Below are 19,998 nucleotides of genomic sequence, written 5' to 3'. Positions count from 1 at the left end.
ACAAAATTCTGGGGAAAAGTTTTATACCCCTAAAGAAGACTACGTACCAAATTTCAGCCATTTTGGTAGGATAATGAAGCTAAAACCTTAAAAATACCGAAAATCGGGAGGTACCGTTCTATGGGGGCTATATCAAAACGTGGACCGATATATCCCATTTTCAATACCAACCATCCTGCAAGTAATAAAAACTTCTGTACCAAAATGGACTCTCTATCTTTAAAATTGCGAGCTTTATCTTGATTTCAACAGACAGACAGACGGACAGACGGACATGGTCAAATCGTAGAATTTTATGCTGATCAATAATATATATACTTTATGGGGTCTCCGACGAATATTTCGATGTGTTACAAACGGAATGACAAATTTAATTATACCCTCCATATGGTGGAGGGTATATAAAAATACGCAAATTCGAGATCTGTTTTTTTTAATATTGTTGTTATTGAGAGAAATATCTTAGTTGTTTGCATTCAACATTCCAAAGTCCAGGACTTTTTTGGTTCGCCTTGCAGCTTAAGAGGACAGTGACGTGAAGATGAAGAAAACAACTATATGTAATAAGCTTTGGGTTAGTAACCCAACACTATTGAAACCATCCTACAAGAAAAAATCTAAAACAAGTTAAAAGGGCATTAAGTTCGGCCGGGTCCAACTATATACCCTCCATCCCGAGTATTATTGAAGCAAAATAGAATAAATAGTTTCCTGTAGTTTATGAAGATACCAAGTTCTTTTAACAGGGTGTCCCTATCAAAGAATTGTGCTCTATTAACAATTTTCCGAATAACCCACGATATACTAAACATGGAAGACTAAATGACAAACTTCCGTGGGATATTGACGTCACTATCTTCAGAATTACGAAAATTGGGAAGTACCGTTCTATGACCTATACCCTAACCTCCAACATAGACTAAATTTCAGCCATTTCGGTGGCCACAACCTTCAAATACCGAAAATCGGGAGGTATGGGGGCAATATTAGGGCGTGGACCGGTATCAGAAAATTTCTGGGAGAAAATTTTATACCCCCCAACTAAAACTTCATACCAAACTCCAGCCATTTCGGAGGAATATTGAGGACACAACCTTGAAAATACCGAAAATCGGGAGGTACCGTTATATGGGGGCTATATGAAGGCATGGACCTATACCGACAAATTTCACATGAAAAGTTTTATACCCCAAATTAAGACTAAATACCAAATTTCAACCTTCAAAATACCGAAAATCGGCAGGTACCGCTCTGTGGGGGCTATATGAAGGCATGAACGTATACCGACAAATGTCAGACGGAAAATTGTATACCCCAAATTAAGACTAAATACCAAATTTCAGCAATTTTCGTGCAATATTGATGCCACAAACTTCAAAATAACGGAAATCCGGAGGTACCTTTCTATGGGGGCTATATAAAGGCGTGGACCTATATCAACAAAATTCTGTGGGAAAGATTTGTACTGCCAACGAAGACTAAGTACCAAATTTCAGCCATTTCGGAAAAATATGGAAGCCATAACCTTCAAAACACCGAAAATCGGAAGGTACCATCCTAGCAGTAATATAAACTTCTATACCAAATTACAAAGCTCTATCTTAAAAATTGCGAGCTGTATCTTGATTTCAACAGACGAATGGACGGACAGACGACATGGTTATATCGACTCTCTCTTCAAACTATCTATACTTGAGTACCAAAACTTCCACGAAAAATCCGTGGCACGATCGCAATACTACTGAATGGGAGGATGGAGAATGTACCAAAACTCTCACAAAAATCCGTGACACGATTACAATACTACTGAAGAGGAGGATGGAGAATGTACCAAGACATCAATTTGATGTTCCACTCTTTGGTAGAATTTGCGGACTTCAATCTGGTTCCTGTGCATCTTGATTTGTTTTCATATTCCCGCTTTTCCATTTCTCTCCTTTTTCCTGTAGGAAAGGGGATTATCCTCACTCCTTTTCTCCATACCTAAAATGCGGCGTTTTTTCTTCGATATTACAAAGATTTATTGGTTGTGTTCTCTTGTATCCAAGTATGGATCGGAACGATTAACCAATTGGATCAGTTGAGTTGTATATTCTGTGGCTATCTTTTGTGACTGCAGCTTACCGACTTACCTGTTGTCGCCGTTTAGTTGCTACGTTTTATCGGGTTTACTCCTCGGATCGATCGCAATCTACCACGCTCAATAAATGTCTTCCATCCATCACAACGTGGTCAATTTGGTTTCTTGTTTTTCGACAACTAGCTGCCCTTATGAATGTCGAGATGCTAACTACAATGTTTTTGACAGCTGCGAAGTCTATCAGCATCATTCCATTGTCAGACATTTCACTGTGGAGACTATATTTCCCGACTGTTGGGCCAAATATATCCTCGTTTCCAATTTTGGCATTGAAATCGTCCAGAATAATTTTAATGTCATGGACAGAACAACGGGCATATGTTTAATCTTTGGTCTGCTCGTCTTTGTCTTTAGTGGGACCATGTGCACAAATAAAAATTATGTTGAAAATTTTGGCTTTTATTTGAATTGTAGCAAGCCTTTCGTTCGCCGGGCTGGAGCTGGAGACCAGTGCGTAAACTGTGCCTTTTCTATAAAGACTCCGAATATTCGGGGCTTCGTCAGCTTTACTTACCTACTTAGCTGTCCCATTACAGAATATTTGTTCCATACACCGAACTAAGAAAAGATCTTCAATTCTCACTGTTTAGTGCTTCGCTTTCTGGAATACCGCGCATTGTCATCTCTTCATCCACATGTGTGCGCCATCTATTCTTTGGCCTGAAAATTCTGCGTTCACCGCCATGTGGCCCGAATTTATACGCCTTTTTAGCGGGTTCATCATCGCTCATTCTTACTCGTATGATATGGCCTAGCCAACGCAATCGTTGCATCTCAATACGTTTAACTATATTGATGTCGTTGTATAGCAGATACAGCTCGTGGTTCATGCGACGTCGATATTCACCGTCAACGCAGACTGACCAAGCATTGGCTTATCTGCTTGCTCAAGTACCCAGGCTACCCAGCACGGGTAGTATCAGTGTTTTGTAAAGCGTTGTTTTTGTTTGACGAGTTGTGGCTTTGTTTTTAAAGTGCTTACTTAAGCCAAAGTGGCATCTGTTTTTCCAATACAATTCTTCTTTTTATTTCACAACTGATGTCGTTTGTTGTGTTTACGGCGGTGCCGAGGTATACGAAGTCTTTTACTACCTCAAAATTATAGGAAACACCTTCAACAGTTGGTCCGATCTCAATGGACGCATTGCGCGTCGACACCATCAGCTTGGTCTTCTCGCCGTTTACCGCCAGACCCACTACATCACACTGTGGTAAGGGGTATTATGGTTTTGTGCATTTGTATGTAACATGCATAAGGAAACGAGATAGACCCGTAGTTCCTTTGAGGAATATACATAGAATTACTTTCTGAGTCGATTTATGCATGTCCGTCCGTCCGTTTACAACGTACAGGAAACATTTATTGTCCCACTCGGTTGAAAATTGGGGAATATATTTTTTATCCATAGAAAGAACGCTATTGCTTTGGTGAAAATCGGTTCAGATTTGGATATATAACTCCGATTTCAATGAAATTTTCAATGTGTGACGTATATATAGTACCATATATATTAGGGTTTTGACTTTTTGACCTTTTTTCTCAAAAATGATTTCCTGTAGCGGGAATGAATGAACTCTTGCCTACTAAGGCAAAAAATAACTTTCATTCCATTTAATTATTAAAAAAGGTCAAGCACAAACCACTTTGAAAAAAAAATAATTTTTTGGAAAATCCTATGAAATGAAAAAAAAAATTTTTAAAAAAAAATATTTCTTGTTGCATGAATGAATGACCTTTGACTTATTAATAACCAAAATAAGTTTTATTCCATTTAAATATTAAAAAATGTCACGCATAAAATTGATGAGAAACAAAAGCTTATGTCATTTTGGTTATGTAGTGTGGCTTTAAAGCTTTTTTTTTTTTTGGTTAAAGTGACTCCAATTTTTTTTTGAAAAAATCTCGTACATGAGAACTTTGAAAGCTTTTTGTGCGTGAGCTTTTTTGTCGAATCGACTTATAATTAAGATTTTATCTAATCTTTGGCAAAAGTTCATCAAAATATGATACAGGGATATGAGGTTGTAAAAAAGTCATAACCCTAATATATATACTGCCGATTTCAGATATTCTATGTACCAATCACTCTATGTGTGCCCAATTTCGATGAAATTTGGAATGTTTGACGAATGTAGGTCTACAAACAAATATGAAAAATTATACCGAAATCGGTTATGATTTGAATATATGTAGCTCCCATACATATTTTCGGCAATTTGATGTGTTAAATCCCCCCAAACACTCTACATATATCCAATTTCGATGTAATTTGGAATGTTTGACGGAAGTAGGTCAAGAAACAAATGTGCCAAATTATGTCGAAATCGGTTCAGATTTAGAATTGCTCACAAATAATGTTTTTGGAGTGGTGAAGGGTATCATATAGTCAGTCCCGCCCGACTTTGGCCATTTCGTTACTGGTTTTCAGGCTACTGTTAATGCCGTAGATAGCTTGTTAGTACTACTTTATTATTCGGCTCAGTTGCTCCCAACTTTTTTGTGGACATGACCAGCTCTTATTTTTTTCTATTCTATGTTTAGTTTAGCCCAAGTTACTCACTACTTGGTAATAAGTAAAAAATAGATGTGGATTGAAAACTTGTGAGAACATATCCCAGACAAAAGAATTTGAGCCAACTGTTAATGCAGAATTTAGCTTGTTCACGCTACTTATTAATGGATTATTCAGTTCATTTGGCTCCCAAATTTTTGCTGGGATATTAGGTGCAGCATGTAACATGTTCAAGCCCGCCTGTTTGTAACTTTTTATCACTTTTAGCGCCGTACTATATACATATCTGTTTGTAACAATTTTTAGTAATCGTCGACTGCAACATATTTGTCATGTTATATTCAATCATTTATTGTCTATTTTGTCAAATCAAAGAAACTACTTAATTTTTACAGTATGAACAAAAACTAAGATATTAAAATATAAAACAAAAAATAGCAATTATAATAAAAAGTATTTACAATATTCATTTTAGTATTTCTTGTGAAAAAATAAAATCTAATACCATTTGTAATTTTAAGTCAAATGCCAAAAAGTTTTTTTCAACAAGCAAAGATGAAGAAAACAATTGTGAAGGCTTTACTAAGAACACACACACACATTGTTATATGAAAAAAAAGGAATTCTACAAAAGAAAAAAAAAAGTTATTGCAAATAATAATATGTCTACACAAATATTGATTTTAGCAATGAAAGAAACGTTTTCCTATTAAAAGGGCAATCAAATTCAATAAAAATATGAATTTCACAATGACGTTTATATTTGTTCTTACAAATAAATAAAATAAGTAGATTTTCCATTTAAAATAATAAATTGTACTATTTTTTGTACAAATAATGACATAATTTTTCCATTTAAAAATAAGGTAAAGTATTAAAAGTTGTATGGGTGACGTAGGGGATGGAATATACCAAGGAAGGGTCCTGACCGTCTTTAACATGGCAAAGTCCAGGATTTATCTTGGTCCCTCTTTCATCTCAAGTGGACACAGACCTCCGCGTGGTGTCACCTGGGGAACTGCCTTTAACACCCGTTAAAGGTAGCGAGCTAACATGTGCCGTGCGTTCACCCATAAGAACGTTAAAAACTTGGGTTTGGGCGTCGGGTGAGGGGAGCGTTACTACTCCCCTAGAAAAAACAGCCTACAATGAAAAAACGAAAGAAAAGAAAAACAAACACCTCTAATGTTGACGAACCCCACAAACGTTTTAAGGACCATGATCTGCGAATCTGCACCTGGAATGTTCGCACTCTTTATAGGGAAGCTGCAGCTTATGCATTGGCAGATGTACTTGAAAAGTACAAGACCGACATTATTGCCATACAGAAAATACCATGGATTGGGAAAAACGTCACAACAACACCTAAAGGTGGGGCACTGTATTATAGCTGCCATGACACAAAGCAAGAGTTTGGTTGCGGTTTTTTAGTTGGTCGCAGGTTAAAACATCTGGAATCCAGCTTCACCCCAGTGAATGAAAGACTCGCTGCAATTCGCTTAAAAGCAAAATTCTTCAACATCAGCTTTATTTGCGCACATGCTCCCACTGAAGACAAGGACGAACAGAGCAAAGATATATTTTCCGAGCGCTTAGAAGAAACTTATGACAGTTGCCCTGCATCTCGATATTCATAAGGGCACCTGGCGGTCGCCAGATCAAAGAACAAGAAATCAAATTGATCACGTTGTGATAGATGGAAGACATACATCAAGCGTGTTGGATGTACGATCGTTCCGAGGTGCAAACATAGACTCGGACCACTACCTTGTTGGAGCACAGGTACGCACACGGTTAAACGTAGCAAACAAAGTACGAACAGACACAACACGAAAGTTAGACATCGGTAAGCTGCAATCACAACAGATAGCCGCAGCATATTCCACTCAACTGGCCCAACTGCTTAATCAAAGCACTCTTCTTCCCGATAACATATCAGGACAATGGCAAAACATTGCCCACTCCATGCAAACAGCCGCAAAATCAGTACTGGGATACCAGAGACCTCCACCAAGGAATCCATGGTATGACCAGGAGTGTCGTGCTGCTACCGAAGAGAAAAATGCGGCATATAGTGCGCGTAGCGCACGAGAGAGGTATCGGGTGAAAAGGAGAGAGGAGAAACGTCTTTTCTGCAGGAAAAAAAGTGAGAGATGAAAAAGCGAGAGTGTGAACAAATCGAGATGTACAGGAGACAGAATGAAGTCCGAAAATTCTACCAAAGAGTGAAACATCAAACTGATGGCTTTGGAACAGGCAAATCCTCCTGTAGAGACCAACAAGGTAATCTGGTAACTGATACAGATAGTGTGCTATACATATGCAAAGATCACTTTTTTTTTGTTCGTGGTATCCAATAGTAGCGAAGTCGACGAAGATACCACAGATCCAATCCCAGAAGATGGTATTGAATGTATACCGCCCAGCCAAGATGAGCTAAAGACAGCAATAAACCGCCTGAAGAATAATAAGACAGCAGGAGCTGATGGCCTACCAGCCGAGCTGTTTAAAACCGGAGGAGACACGCTGATAAGGTGTATGCATCAGCTAGTTAGCTCCATCTGGCTGGAAGAACGCGTACCCTACGATTGGAACCTGAGCATCCTGTGTCCCGTCCATAAGAAAGGAGAGAAGAATTTATGCTCCAACTATAGGGGCATAAGTCTTCTCCCTATCGCCTAAAAGATAGTGTCAGGAATATTGTGCGAACGACTAAAGCCAATGGTCAACGAAATAATTGGACCATACCAATGTGGCTTAAGACCTGGCAAGTCCACCATTGACCAGATATTTACCCTGCGGCAAATTCTGGAGAAGACCCAAGAGATGCAAATCGACACCTACCACCTTTTTGTCGATTATAAAGCAGCCTTCGACAGCCCGCTACGTTCAAAGGTATTCCAAGCCATGTCTGAATTTGTTTGAATCGTAGAGTGGATTTTCAAAAAAAAAGGAAAACTCGCTTTTTTCTATATACCTGAAATTTAAGAGAGTTAATAGCGGCAGATAAATCCAAAGACAAATATTAAATTAGCGAAGTCCATCAATTAGCCCAGGTTATATATAAAAAATTAAAAACATTTTTAAGACAGATGTATGTGTCTGCGGCCCTTATGTATGCCCAGCCCCGAAAATAGGTATTTGTTGACTTCTTGTTGACATCTTTAATAGCAAAAGTTCGATTTTTTTCCATTGTGCTACCCCGGTGTCCAGATATAATTTAACCTATGTCTCACAGTGGTTCAGAAATCGATTTCCTGTCCAAAACCCCAATTTTTGTCGTTGTTAATTTCTATATGGGATTCGAAAGTTATCATACAGAAACTTCGGAAACCTAAGAATATGGCAAAATATTGGGAAATATTAAATTTTTGGACATTTCTGGTCCAAACTTTGGACATTTTAATAATTTGTCCTTCGACAGCCCGCTACGTTTAAAGGTATTCCAAGCCATGTCTGAATTTGGTATCTCCGCAAAGCTCATTCGGCTTTGTAAAATGACTCTAACTGACACAAGATCTTCAGTTAAACTAGGAAAGAACCTCTCCGAAGAGTTTTGTACCAAAAGAGGTTTCAGGCAAGGAGACAGCCTTTCGTGTAATCTTTTCAACATCCTGCTAGAAAAGTTATATGAGAGGCAAATGTCAAAAGAAGTGGCACAATCTACACCAATAGCCACTTGTTCCTTGCTTTTGCTGATGATATAGACATCATGGGACGATCAGTAAAAGAAGTAACTGATACCTTTATGAAGGTCGAAGGAGAATCTGCTAAAGTGGGTCTGGCGGTAAACGGCGAAAAGACCAAGTTGATGGTGTCGATGCGCAATGCGTCCATTGAGCTCGGACCAACTGTTGAAGTTGGTTCCTATAATTTTAAGGTAGTAAAAGACTTTGTATACCTCGGCACCGCCGTAAACACAACAAACGACATCAGTTGTGAAATAAAAAGAAGAATTGTATTGGCCAACAGATGTTACTTTGGCTTAAGTAAGCACTTCAAAAACCAAGCCACAACTCGTCAAACAAAAATAACGCTTTACAAAACACTGATACTACCCGTGCTGTTGTATGGTTCCGAAGCCTGGCTACTTGCGCAACCAGATAAGGCAGTGCTTGGTGTGTTTGAGAGAAAAATCTACGGACCACTCTGCGTTGACGGCGAATATCGACGTCGTATTAACCTCGAGCTTTATCTGCTATACAACGACATCAGTATAGATAAACGTATCGAGATGCAGCGATTGCGTTGGCTAGGCCATATAATAAGAATGAGCGATGATGAACCCGCTAAAAAGGCATATGAATTCGGGCTGTGCACGCAGAATTGGCAGGCCAAAGAATATATGGCGCAAACAAGTGGATGAAGAGATGGCAATTAGCGGTATTCCAGAAAGCGAAGCACTAAACAGTGAGAATTGGAGATCTTTTCTTAGTCCGGTCTAAAGAACAAATGTTCTGTAATGGACCAGCTAAGTAAGTAAGTAATCGCGAATCCCATATAGAAATTAGTAATCGGTGAAAACAGAAAATTAGGAAAATCGATTCGTGAACCACTGTGCGACGGTGAGCGTTGAGCACTAAAGGCCTGCGTACATAAGCTACTTTGACTGGTTGCCTTGCTTTCCTGCTTCATTTTTGACATAATGAAAATAAAAGAATAAAGGAGGCCGAGCAAATTTCGAACTGGGTTGCCCTTTTCTTTTTTATTCTTTTATCAGAAGCAAGCAAGGCAACCAGGCGATGCAGCTTATGTACGTAGGCCTTAAACCCTAGAATTTGCTGTCGGTAAAGAGTAATATAAGTAGTTTTACAGTTTACAGTACTTTGTAATGGATTACATAATGAGTAACGGATCCGAATTTTTGCTGAGTACAAATAGGTTTAGACGTGTTCGCGGATAAATTTTATTTCGGATAGTTCTAGCAGTGCTCATTACAACAGTAATGTTTTGGAAAAATATTCTATACCGGGTTTGGTTATATCACTGGTGACTTTATAATTTTTTTCTTCTGAAAATAAATTTTTATTCTTCCCCGAGATTTTTATTTGAACTGCTGACTACATGTTTTCCCTGTATGCCACGTTCATGTCATCAATAGCAATACTACATTCCTGACATCAAGTTTCCGTCCTGTGTTATATCACACTTTTATCTCAACATTAAGACGAATTCGTACCATGGCGGCCACAAGAAAACAATCCGAATTGATGTCCGCTACTCGAAACAATCTGACATCTAACACAATGGAAGAGTGTATTCCGTGCATCACAACATGATCGATCTGATTACCAATTTTTCAATCTGAGGACCGACATCCACATGCTCACCATAATATTTTTTTGCCCCTACCAAATCGATCAAGTTGTCGGATGATACCTCACGAATCCCGAACTCATATTTTCCCTTATAATTTTAGCAATAACATATCCTTGAAGAATCGTTTATTTTTGAGATATGACAGTCTTTGAGTAAATGAACGAAATGCAAAAAGTTTCAATTTGCTTTCCCCACAACATTTACTACAATTTGCCTTTCTTAGAATCTCCCATTACCAACCAACACGCTGTGGCTTCACAAATTCATAATTTGAAAAACAAATTTGTTTATCCATTCTATGTTGCAGGCTGGCAGTCACTCAGTTATGACCTGTATTTTCATGGATTATCACATGGCCATTTCATGTATGAGTCACTATGTCGTATGCTAAGCTTAATATTATGATCCGGTTCGACAGTGTGGGTAGGCACAACAAATGCAAAGTACACATAACAAACAAAAAAAATAAATCTGTGGAGAATGGAAAGGCGGTCAAATTTTCATTACATCTTTGGTAGATCAATAATCCGGGGGGAGAGAGAAATGAAAGCTGGGGGTTCTACAGACTTGTCTGGACAAAAAATATTAGCAGATGCTTAATACCCAACAACAAATGTGCATGTAGTAGAAGACTAACATGCAGAATATACAAAAAGGAGAAAGAAAAAAACTTACAAACTTAAGAAGAATATCTGCAAAATAAAGCAGATAAACAAAATTATACACACATAGCATTTGGTTGGAAAAAGATGCAAAGACTAGAAGCCAAAATAGCCGGTGATTGGTAAAAACAAACAAACAAACAACAAGAAAACCAGAAATTATTAATAAAGGAGTAAAGAAGAAGAAGAAATAGAAGGAGCAACATATAGAGACAGAGAGGGCGACCGGTAAGTCATGGAAAGAAACAAGAAAAACGAACAAACAGTTGGACCAAAACAACTTTGAAAACTTGATGTAGGTCGAATCACTCTACATTTGAACGTCTTGTTCGCCTGCATGCCTGCCAGCCTGCTACTGACCGCCTATTTGTATTGGCCTGTACGTCAGTTAGTCATTGAGTGTTGCTGTTTTTTGTTATTGGCGTTCACTTAAAATGTTGCCACTAACTGGTTAAGGAAAAAATAAAAATAAAATAAATGTAAAATGCACGTCTTATACCACTTTAGACCATATTTTTTCTTCTGATTATTAGTGGGATGATTGTAAAGGACAGACAGTATTGGATACTTAAAAAAAACGTGGAGTGCCAATCTGAAACGTTTTACAAATTGAACAAACTAAAAGTCATACATACCGAATAATTCATTTTGTATGAGTTTATTGTCCTAAATTGCATAGTTAAGGTCCATCATGGAGAGTTATAATGTTGAATCGAATGTTTTAATCTACTGTAACAAATCATTAAATTTTTCTTTCTCATATGTTTTTATGGTTAAAGATTCAAAATATATTTTTCTCATCTAAACCCAGCCATAGTATCATCGAACTAATAATTTGCGAAAATATAAAGTGTATATACTCTTGAGCAAAAATCCTCATTACAAACCTCTTTTCCCACCCATTATTTTAACAAGGGCATGTCGCGCGGAGTATCTAGTTATTTTGTAACCACTAAAGTAGTAAGTAAGTAACCACTGAAATAATTAGATACTGAGTAGATTCTGACTACTTATTTCAGTGGCTACAAAATAACCACACATTTCGCACGACATGCCCTTGTTAAAATAATGGGTGGGAAAGGAGGTTTGTAATGAGGATTTTTGCTGGGTATTCTTATCTACATCTGCAGGAGGTTACCGAAGGAATTGTCGTAGACTTTCCAGGAACTTGATGTACGTTTGAAAGAAATTTTATCGTGCTCATCAGGTACCTTTCTATTATGTTATTTATCAAAAACTATCCTGCATTTAAATATAAATAGCTATTTAATAATATGTATTTTTATTTCGTGTTTTAATTTTGTGAATTTCATTTTCAAATGTGAATTATAAAGATACGTTTCCATATCGTAACTTATAAAAGGTAAAATAATGTTTCTTACTAACAATTGTTGCCAGACAACGAAAAAAATGGTATGAGTTTGAATTGCAAAAATGTCTGCAGTTGGTAGATATGTAGATGTCTTTTTTTCTCTCAATGATAGAATATTAGGTAGAAAGTAAAAGAACAAAAAAAAAAAACAAGTAAGAACGGCGTTAAGTTCGGCCAGGCTGAACTTGTTATACCCTCCACCACGAGTTGCATTGAAGTAAAATGGAACAATTAGTTTCCTTACGTTTATGAAGAAGACTGAATACCAAATTTCAAAATACCGAAAATCGGGAAGGGGCTATATTGAAACTACGATCTAAAAATTTCTGACGGAAAGTTTTTAGACTCACAGAAGACTAAATACCAAATGTCCGTTATTTCGGTAAAACCTTCGAAATACCGAAAATCAAGAGGTACGCTCCTATGGGGGATATAGGAACCGCTGACCTGTACTTATAATTCTCTTCAGGAATATTTTATAACCCCATGGACGACTAAGTAACAAATTTCAGTATTTCGGTGGGATATTGACGTCACAACCTTCAAAATAACGAAAATCGGCAGGTACCGTTCTATGGGGGCTATATCGAAACGTGGACCTATACCGACGAATTTCAGTCAGAAAGGCTTTTACCTCTAACAATGATTAAATACAAAATTTCGGCCATTTCGGTGGGTTGCTGTGGCCACCACCTTAAAAATACCGAAAATCGGGAAAAACCGTTCTATGGGGGCTATATGAAGGCGTGAACCTATACCGAAAAATTTATCGGAGAAAGTTTTATACCCCCAAGGATATGGATATGGATGAGGATAACACCTTCACAATACTGAAAATCGGGTGGAACCGTTCTATGGGGGCTATATGAATGCGTGGACCTATACCGACAAGTTCAATATGCAATGTTTAATACCCGAAATGAAGACCAAATAACAAATTTCAGCCAATTCGGTGAAATATTGAGGCCACAACCATCAAAATACCGAAAATACTGTGGTACCGTTCTATGGGGGCTATATGAGTGTTGGGACCTATACCGACAAATCCCATAAGGAGCGTTTAATACCCCAAATGAAGACCAAATACCAAATTTCAGCCATTGCCATGGAATATTTAGGCCACAACCTTCAAAATAGTGGAATTAGGAAGGTACTGTTCTATGGGGGCTATACGAAGGCGAGGACCTCTACCGAAAAGTTTCTGGCGGAAAGTTTTATACCCCCAAAAAAGACTAAATACCAAATTTCAGCCATTTTTGAGGAATATTGAGGAAACAACCTCCAAACGCCGAAAATCGGGTGGTACATCCTATGGGGGCTATACAAAGGCATGGACCTATACCTACAACTTTTCATATGGAACGTTTAGTACCCCAAAGACCAAATACCAAATTTCAGCCATTTCGGTGGATTATTGTGTCCAAAATCTTCAAAATACCGTAAATAGGGAGGTACCGTTCTATGGGGGCTATATGAAGGCGTGGACCTATACCGACAAATTTCATATAGAACGTTTAATACCTAACACCTTCACTAGACTGGTTTTAACTCAAAGGGAAAAAATCTATGTCGGATTTTTTTGAAGCGGCACCCCCCTAGAGTGTTTAGTTTTGTTACATTTTATGATTGCCAAAGTTTGAGCACAATCGGAATATGTTAATATGTGCCACTGGGGCCTCAAAGTTTCCATAGTAATTTGTATGGGGCCAAATGCGAATTTCCACAAAATTGTTCTAAAGGCCACATTTATTGTCCAATCGATGAGAAATTTTTACCAATTTATTTCTGTGGCTAAACAATTAATCCTAATGAAAAATTGAAAATCGGGTCGGATTTTAATTTTAGATATATAAAGGACCCATGAAAAGTTTGAGGCCCCAGTGGAACGTGTTAACACAATTCGATTGTGATCAAACCTTGGCAATCTTAAAATATAACAAAACTAAACACTTTAGGGAGCTGACGCCAAAAAAAATCAGACATCGATTTTTTAAAACCACTTTAACCTTCACAATACCTCAAATGAAGACCAAATACCAAATTTCAGGCATTTCGGTGGAATATTGAGGCCACAATCTTCAAAATACCGGAAAAGGGAGGTACCGTTCTATGGGTGCTATACTAAGGCTTGGACCTTTACCGAAAAGTGTATGGTGGACAAGTTGTATACACCCAACGAAGACTAAATACCAAATGTCAGCCATTCCCGTGAGATAATGACGCTAAAACCTTAAAAATACCGAAAATCGGGTGGTACCGTTCTACGAGTATGAGGGCTATACCAACACGTGGACCGATATATTCCATTTGCAATGCCAAACATCCTAGGAGTAATAGAAACTTCTATACCAAATTTCAAATCTATATCTTAAAAAGTAAAAAGTCGTTAAGTTCGGCTGGGCCGAACTTTTTATACCCTCCACCATAAAATAGTCTTAATTAAAATGGAATAATTAGGGTCCTTTCACAATTTTAGGTGAAACAACTTTTCGACAATGGATAAATTCCTAGTGTCTCCCACTATTGCTTAAATTACACTGTGAACACAAATGTTGGGGCAGGGATAATTCCTTTTGGAAATGAAAGCCCTTGGTGTGTGTACATTAATAACCCCGAAGGACAGATGCGCCGTGAGTGAAACTACCGCGTTATGGCGTGATGAAGTTTTTGCAAGAGATCCTGTAAGCCATCATGAATTAGCATTATATCTTTGTTTGTTGTTTTTGTAGAGCACTTAAGCAACAGTGAACAAAGTTATAACGCTAATTCTTGATGGCCCACAGGATCTCTGTCAAAAATTTTATCACGCCATAACGCGGAAGTTCGACTCACGGCGGATCTATCCTTCGGGGTTCATAATATACTCACCAAGGCCTTTCTTCCCCAAGAGGAATTTTCCGTGCCCCAGACTTTCACCTCCATTTTGTTGCACAGTGTTATCTAATCTAATCTAACAAAATGTGTTCAGCTAGGTGAAAGGTACCACCAACGGGGCTATATCAAAGAGTCAACCTATCTTTAAATTTTTTTGGCGGAAAAGTTTTATAGCTGCAGGGAACTTCAAGAGTCAAATTGAGGGTAGTTTCATCAAAACAATGTAGACCCTCAAAAATGGACCCATATTGACGAATTTTAGTGAAGAAATTTCGTGACCACTGCAAAATTCCCGAAAATCGGGAGGTACAGTTATATGGGGGGATATACCAAAACATGAACCTATGTTGACGATGTTTCGTTGGAGATGTTTTATGATCACTGAGAACTTCAAATGTCAAATTACAGCTATTTTGGTTAAAAATTGTAGCTAAAATTCTCAAAATACCGAAAATAGGGAGGTACCGATATATGGGGGCTATACCATAACATGGACCTATATTGACGATGTTTCGTGGAGATCTTTCATGACCACTGAGAACCTCCAATGTCAATTTGCAGATAGTTCGGTTACAAATTGTGGCTAAAATTCTCAAAATACCGAAAATCGGGAGGTACCGTTATATGGGGACTATACCAAAACATGGACCTATGTCCATATCCTTTGGGATATAAGTTTGTTGATCACTAGGAACCCCAAGTGCTAAATTATAGCTAATTCGGTCTGCAAATGTGGCGAAGAACGTCAAAATACCTCAAATCCGGAGGTACCGTTATATGGGGGCTATACTAAATAGTGGACCGATATAGCCCATCTTCGAACTTGACCTGCCTATGGAAAAAAGACCCTCGGGTGCAAAATTTCAGCACTCTATCTCAATTATTGCGGACGCTAGAGTGATTACAACAGACGGACAGACGGACAGACGGACATGGCTAGATCGTCTTAAAATTTTATCCTGATCAAGAATATATATACTTTATAGGGTCGCAAATGATTAGTTCGATGTGTTACAAACGGAATGACAAATTAAATTATGCCCTTCATATTATGGTGGAGGTTATAAAAAAGCGTATAAACTGTGGGAAATGAGAGATTCTACTTTTGGCATTCCTGGCGAAAGGAAGTCAAAGTGGAGTAAGTGTATAGAAAATATGCCAAGCATTGTTGTGTGTATGTATACGCGTGTATCTACCAACATGCATATTAGGGTTATAACTTTGTTTGCATTTTTTGCAAATATTAAAAATACCACACATAGCGTGTAGAGCATGGAAAATATGCGCTGTAAATTTTTCCATATCGTTAAAAAAGTTCCCGCATTGATTTCATCCAAATTTTCCTTTGCAGTTATTTCTTTTATATATCTTTTATATTCATTTCAAATATTGTTACAAATGTAACTGGTAGATTTAAGTAAAATTATACGAATTTCTACTACATTAAAAATTTGAATTTTAACTTAATTTTTTATTAAGCGTTTACACGGTGCTCTTGAATCAAATTTAAATGGAAGGTGCTTACACCTGGGAAGTTTTTGCGGATTCTGAAACTACAATATTCATAGATGAGAAAAATATAAAAACAAAAAAAAAAAAAAAAAATCGCCGGAACGCTTTTTTTATAAATCACGCTTCAAGTTGACATTTTTAGGGGTTGGTTGGGTTTTTGCGATTTTGCTTGAAAACCGCAAGTCCTATCAAAATGGGAACAAAGAAAATATTGTAGCTACCAAAATTCTCTACAAGATTGACCTTAATGATATTTTCGTAGGTTTTACAACTATTGAGATTGAAATTGGGACAATTCAAATTCAATTCAATTCTCTATCGTTTCCTTATAAAACAATGTCATGACCGCAATTTCCCAACTTAAACTTATATATATAAAAAAAAGGTACAACCTAGGAAAAATTACATAAGTCAGTCTTGTAGAGAATTTTCACAGCTATAAGATTTTCTCAGGTCCCATGCCGATAAGACTTGCCGTATTCAAGCAAAATCGCGAAACACTAACAAAAACCCTAAAAATTTAAACTGAGCTTCTTTATCTGAAAAATGGTACAGCCTGAGAACAACTCATAAACGTCAATCCTGTAGAGGATTTTCACAGCTACAACATTTTCGTTAACTCCATTTTGATTGGACTTGCGGTTCCAAGCAATATCGTGAAAACCTAAAAAACACCTAAAAATGTGAATTTTGACCGCGATTTATTTAAAAAATCCCTACAGCGATTTTTTCTTGTTTTTGGATTTTTCTCATCTATGAACATTGCTGTTTCAGAATTCACAAAAACTTCCCCTGTGTAAACGGTTTTCATTAAAAGTTAGTTAAGGCGCACCCTTCATGACATTGTTTTATAAGGGGGCAATACGAGTAGGGTTATATTTTTTTTGCAATTTTTGCAAATATCAAAAAAACCGCACAGCCGCGTAGAGCGTGAAATACGGACCACAAATGAATATTCCAATGTGTTGCAAAGGGAAAACACAAACTTAATTCGATTCTCTAACTCATTTTTTTGAGTTACCGACAAATATCTGTAAAATTAAAACGCAAAATTATGAAGGAAAGTTCAAATAAAAGTTAACAGCACTCTTGCTATAGATAGAACTTTACGACTACTTTTTATTCGTCGCTAACTTACCGAAAAAACATCGTTAATTGCCGAAATTGTAAACATTTTAATTTTACCGATATTTGTAGGTAACAAAAAATGAGTTGGAGAATCGCATCCCTGATTTGAATAAAATGTTGGGCAAATGAGAATTGTCGACTTTTAAGGAATAGTTCTCATTCACCTCGTAACTCAAGTATATCAGCAATGAATGCTGAAGGAGAGGGATAAGCACGCCCGCCTTACGATCAGAAGTTCTGCGTAGACTGCTCTAGCATCCTCAACCTAGGATGTTCTCCAATGGTCAAGTGCACTGCTGACCGATTCACAGACACGCATACAAATAAACGGATGAACGGAGGAAATGGGTCTGGTCTGGTCAACTTTTGTAGCACAATGTCATTTTTCGATATTTGCCGACAAATGTGCACTTTATCAAGGCCAAAACTGCCTGAAGGAGCATTCCAATACTTTCGCGATGTACTAGTGAGTTCTTAACTATTGTGTTGGCTACAATTTTGGCCTTTGTATTGGATCGCAAATCTCAATGGCTTGGCTGTTATATGCCAAAATATCCAAAAAACGTCAATAAAAAACTTCATGTCAAAATCGGGAGGCTCGATTTTCGCGGTAGACATATTGTCCAGTGGACTTTTTTGCTCAGTTCAATCCCAGGAATCAGAAACGCGAAGGGCCATTAAGGTTTTCAATTCGCCCCGGCCTAATACACACACAGAGACTTTGGTTTGCTCTTCCGAGGGATTTACGTTCGATGTCCCACAGAAATTTCAGTTTGTTGTTTCACTCTGCATGAATTCCACCCTCAACCGTAAACCATCCATCCAGTTTTCACTTGCTTACTTCACACCAACGTCTGATACCAATGAGTACTTTCAATAGTATGAGGGGTACCATATAAATTTCTGGTCTAATTATGAAAACGCGAATATTTGTCATCAAAAATAGTTTTGTTATTTCTCAAAGTATTCTCCATCCTGATCTATACACTACATGCGCTCAAATCCATTGTCGAAGACCTTTTTCCACTCCGACTGAGACACTTCCAGAACATGGTTTTTCAACGCTTCAAGAGCATTTTCGACGACGAAAATCTTAGACCACGCATTTGTTTTTATACCCTCCACCGTAGTATGGAGGGTTTGTTTGAAATAATCATTTGCGACCATACCGTTCATTTTCTCAAAGAGTGGCATAACTCAAAAACTGCGTTTTCTAAGTTAGCAATTTCTATTTTTTCTACGACTTCCATTTTATCTTGTGTCAAATTTTCCTGTCGATATCTCTAACACTCAACGAGTTACAGCTCATTTACTACGAGTTTGGCATAATTCAAACAACAGGTTTTTTGAGTTTATGAAGCACTAAAACACTTCAAATCATGCTTGATCTTGCACAGACAATTAGCAGTGATATCTGGCCAGCTCTTTACAAAATATGGTCCAAGCAGTTTTTTTAGTTTTTGTGTAATAATATTTTTAAGATGGGAATTCAAATTTCAATCGCCAACTTAAACGCGTTTTTCTCGAAACTGGATATTTGAGATGTGCCACTCTTTGATTAAATGAGCGGTATCAGGTATATATATATTCTTGAACAGGATAAAATTCTGAGTCGATATTGCCATGACCGTCTATCCATCTGTTGTAATCACTCTAGCACCCAAGTGTCTTTTTTCTATATTGCCATGACCGTCTATCCATCTGTTGTAATCACTCTAGCACCCAAGTGTCTTTTTTCTATAGTTCAAAGATGGGCTATATTGGCCCATGTTTTGGCAGAGCGTCTCCCGATTTTCGGTATTTTGAGAGTTTTAGGTACCTTGTTTGGCCGAACTACCTGCAATTTGACGTTTGAGGTTCCCAGTGGTCACAAACATCTCCACCAAAAATCGTTAACATAGGCTCATGTTTCGGTATAGTCCCCATATAACGGTACTTCCCGATTTTCGGTATTTTGATGGGTTTACCTACAATTTGTAACCGATCTGGCGGTGATTTGTCATTTAAGGTTATTAGGGGTCACATCATTACTCCACTAAAAACTGTCAACATAGGTCCATGTTTAGGTATAGTCTCAATATAACTGTACCCAATATAACGGTACCTCCCAATTTCCGGTAATTTGAGGGTTTTAGCTACAATTTTTAACCTAACTAGATATAATTTGACATTTGAGGCTCTTAGGTTTGACAACACTACTTCAACAAAAACAGTCAACATAGGTTCATGTTTAGGTATAGACCCCATATAAAATTACCTTCCGATTTTCGGTATTTTAAAGATTTTAACTATTTTTTGACAAAAGCACCTGCAATTTGACGTTTGATGCTTCCAGTTGTCACAAAACTACTCTACCAAAAATGTTCAACATAGTTCCATGTTTCGGTATAGCCCCCATATAAAGGTACTTCCCGATTTCCGGTATTTTAAGGGTTTTAGCCACATTTTGTCACCGAACTACCTGTAATTTAACATTTG

General features: G+C 37.5%; 1 protein-coding gene across 5 annotated transcripts in view; it reads right to left on the bottom strand.

Annotated features, from left to right (window-relative positions):
- The window catches only part of RhoGEF64C (Rho guanine nucleotide exchange factor at 64C), a 516,396-nt gene that overhangs the window by 290,506 nt on the left and 205,892 nt on the right, over positions 1–19,998 (bottom strand). The window lies entirely within an intron of this gene.

The sequence above is a fragment of the Musca autumnalis genome, unplaced genomic scaffold (assembly GCF_047663935.1).
Source record: "Musca autumnalis isolate F117 unplaced genomic scaffold, ASM4766393v1 scaffold_4, whole genome shotgun sequence".
NCBI classification, from domain to species: Eukaryota; Metazoa; Arthropoda; class Insecta; order Diptera; family Muscidae; genus Musca; species Musca autumnalis.
The sequence above is the reverse complement of the archived record's forward strand: the minus strand, read 5'-3'. Positions and strand labels throughout refer to the sequence as shown.